Below are 3,830 nucleotides of genomic sequence, written 5' to 3'. Positions count from 1 at the left end.
GGAGAGAGAAAGTATGAACAAAAAGTGAGAGACACATTTTGTGGAGAGAGACTTTATTTTCTTTATCGTCTTCTTCCCCAAAAACTAGATCTAGATAACTCCAAATACTCATTAGTGGAGATTCTAAATGTAATATTCATGTGATTACAACAATCACTACTGAAGAACCATGGATGTAGATCACAATGATCGAACCATGTAAAAAACTCTTGTGTCCATTTATAATTTTAGCACTCTTATCATCATTTTTAAGTTTAGATTTAGAAATTATTATCATCATATCATAATGGGTGTTAGTCGTGGGATTTCCTGTAAAATTTCAAAGTAGCTCTATAAGTTTCATTTCATAAGAGAGTGGCTAAAATTCAGTTGTTGGCTGGCTACGCTATCACAATCATCTGTCACTGTATTAGATGTCGCTCTCTTTCTTTTGCCAAAATGTACATACATGTAATGTTTACTGCTTGCTGAACTGGGGGCAAATAGATGAACAAGCAAAGCTTAGTGCAATGTAAATGATTGTAGGATACAAAGAGTTTTTATGTCTCTACACAGAAAAGTTTTTATCCGAGTTTGGAGAATGCGTTGGCAGCTTCAATGTCCAATCCTTCCTCCACTCACGAGAAATTTGGATTGCTGGGCAAGTGAGTGAACCTTAATTTGAGGCCCCCTTTACATATCTTGAAATCTTAAATGCACTTTTCCCTCTACGGCATGAGATATGTCTTCAAGTTGCACACCGTTTCGATTGAGAAACCCCCGACTGTTCGGAGTAATGTTAGACACAGAGGTGACTATTTGCGTATTGTTGCACTACATAAAACACTTAGGTCATGTTCGTAATAATTGTATCAGTCTAAGAAAGTTAGCAAGAACAAAAATTTAGATGGGCTGTTGGAATTACTTAAGGTTTTATTCTGCTTAGAGAGGTTCAAATCTGTAAAGCTTGTATAAGTAAGGCAATGAGTTGTTGGCTATGTTGTGTTAGGCGCTCCTAAGGCGCCAAGAAAAGAAAAAGACAAAAAAAGGTTTGCTCACGTTTTGGCGCCTACCCCCTTTTATCATCTATGCTCCCTTGGGCAACTCGTGCACCTGGCTCGCCTTTCAAGACATAAGTTCTTGGTAACAACTGGATTCTGTTTTTTTGCTCGGCAAAGGAAGGAATTTATTAGAAAAGTAGAGCATGCAAAACAGCAGCCAACAACCGAACAGAACACAACACAGGAAAACCCAAAAGAAAGACCCTCAAAGCAGAAAAACACTAAGGAGGTTTAAAAAACGCATCCCTCAAATTTACAATGACCTCATTGATTGAAACATGGAAGGCGAGTATCTTTCCCACTGAGAAAAGTTAGCTTAATCTCGTTGATGATGTTGAAGACACGATTATTACGCAACAACCAGATCACCCAACATAGCGAAGAGCGAGTTCTTGGCTATGTTGTGTTCCACACTTCTTTACCGCAGACGGATAAACGAGTTGTTGACCAGTTTGGAGTGATATCCATAGTTGAACCATTGAGATTCATCTGCTTGTTAAATTCAGAACAGAAGTAATTCCAAAAACGTTTCGAGAACACACAACTAACGAAGATATGGTCATTAGCTTCTGCAACCAGCTTACAAAAACAACAAAGATTAATTAAAGGATTACCGCTTGAAATGACCAAGGCAGAATTTCTTTTAATTTCTTGTCGGCCAATTATCAGTTGTAGGGAGCCTATTCGAAACACATTGCCATTGCCATAAGAAGAAACCCACCTTGTGAGGCCAATCTGTAGACCGAATGAAGCAGTGGTAGGGTCTTGAATAGCAACTTTATATGCAGACTTGACAGTAAAAGTACCCGAGTTAAACTACAGAGTCATCTTCATCTGGGTGAAACACAATGTAGTCGAGCTTGCTGTAAACAATAGAAAGCTTATATTTTTTATAAACTTTTGAGTTTGCAGATTATCAGTATGCTCGACAGTCGACAGCAAAACAGAATGCTAAACGTTTTCTAAAATACACAGGTTTCAGGAGATGAACGTTATTAGCCATCATCCCTGATTCGTCTTCTGACTTCTAACTCAGTTGAATACTACTTGGTTTCTCCAGTATCAACTACATACAAAACTGCATCACCGGAACGATTCAGGATTAATATAAATCTCTAATGATGGTACATTCAAATAACTCTCTTCAAAAAAATCCTTCTCAATCTGGATTGGAGTTAAAGAAGTTCTACAAAGAGGACAAGTTGTTTGGTGATGAATCATCCAACGATCTAAACAACTTCCATGGAAAATATGACTGCAATTCACTAATGGTTTTATTTCATCTCCACTCTCATATTCACATAGACAAATTGCACAACTATCTTGGTCATGCATGTTAATTTTACCTGCTAAAATCAATTCCTCAAATTTCACAGCCGGTAGAGCTGCTATAATGAGATTGGCTGACGCTTCAACCAACTGATCAGATTCTGTCTGCGGATACATAACTTCCTCTTCTGTATCATTGAATTTGCCGAAACCCAGAATTTGAAGAAAGAAGATGATGAATATTTTGATGATACTTAAAATGTAACACATCAGTACAATAAAGGTTGGAACTTTGGGGTTCCTCGCAGACATGATGGACATTGGCAACATTGCACAAACAATGTCAAACAGATAGATATAGTTTGTATTCTTTGTTTCTTTGCAGCACAGATAACAAGTATATATGGTTGATTGTTTTTGATTTGAGTTGAGAACAACTAAAGGCTACTTCTTATTTATCTTCATAGATTTTTGTAGGTTCGAGTTTGTGGTATTAACAAAGCCAAGTACTAGAAAACAATAGTATATTATTTTCTAACAACTACGAAAAGTAATGGAATGGGAATTGAATAAAGAAAAGGAAGATAAATATTTCCAGAAGAAAAAATGAGAGCCTCACAATGGTGTGTGGTCACGTGGAAGCATTCATGCCGGAAAATAATGTACTGTATTACTGTCGGGATGTGGCTGCTATTATGTTTGTGGGAAATAAGATGGATCTTAGTCTTCGTGGCTACACGCCACCACTCCTTCACTTGACTATATAATCGACACTGTTGACCATTAACATTTTTTTTATGGTTCTCTAGAATCTAGATAGAACTCACTTGACATGGGCTAATGAAGTGGGGGTTTCTAGAAGAAGGAAAAGTAAGTAACTAGTGCTAGTGGTGATCTTAAGTTCTCAAGTCTCACACGATTTCAAACCATCTAATGGGAGTAAATTAATAATTACTACACGTAAAAATCAAGTGGCATCTAATCTTCCGCATAATTTGAAAAGAACCATATGATGATGTGTCTATGGTCGAGAAAAGAGCTTTTTCTCACGGTGGAACACTAGTTACACCACATACTCAAGAAATGACAGATATTGACAAAAGAAATTGCCAAAAAATGTTGCGGTTTACCACTTGTAGCAAAATTCCTTGGAAGTTTATTGCGTGTAAATTTTGTACTTCCAATATTTCAAATATATGTATCCGAGTGGGTTCGACCAACTAAAGGGAGCCAAAAAGAATATCTTAACTTTAAAATGCTAAACCGACTTTGCTCTGTTTACTCTTTTTTTTTTTTATTTGCTGGCGTTGCCATCTTACACGCCATGGGTTTAACCTTTTAGGGTTTCGAATTTGATCAAGTCATTCATCTTTCCAAACCAAGGCATGTATCCCCGTTTCAAACCGTCTTCCCAAACCAAAAGCTCTTCCCTAATCCTGAGTACAAAACACAGATTTTCCTAAATTATGTGTGTCCTAATTTGAAACGGTTTCTTTAACTGCAGTTAGCAAACGCGGGAAC

At 37.1% G+C, this 3,830-nt stretch overlaps 1 long non-coding RNA gene across 1 annotated transcript; it reads right to left on the bottom strand.

Moving 5' to 3' along the window:
* Window positions 1–1,139: 1,139 nt before the first annotated feature.
* On the bottom strand, window positions 1,140–2,825 carry LOC113344181. The gene is made up of 2 exons (XR_003357693.1): window positions 2,387–2,825; window positions 1,140–2,118 (listed from the first exon to the last, which is right to left on the bottom strand). It is a non-coding gene; the product is annotated as an uncharacterized LOC113344181 (long non-coding RNA).
* Between the last annotated feature and the right edge of the window lie 1,005 nt (window positions 2,826–3,830).

The sequence above is a fragment of the Papaver somniferum genome, unplaced genomic scaffold (genome assembly GCF_003573695.1).
Source record: "Papaver somniferum cultivar HN1 unplaced genomic scaffold, ASM357369v1 unplaced-scaffold_75, whole genome shotgun sequence".
NCBI lineage: Eukaryota > Viridiplantae > Streptophyta > Magnoliopsida > Ranunculales > Papaveraceae > Papaver > Papaver somniferum.
The sequence above is the reverse complement of the archived record's forward strand: the minus strand, read 5'-3'. Positions and strand labels throughout refer to the sequence as shown.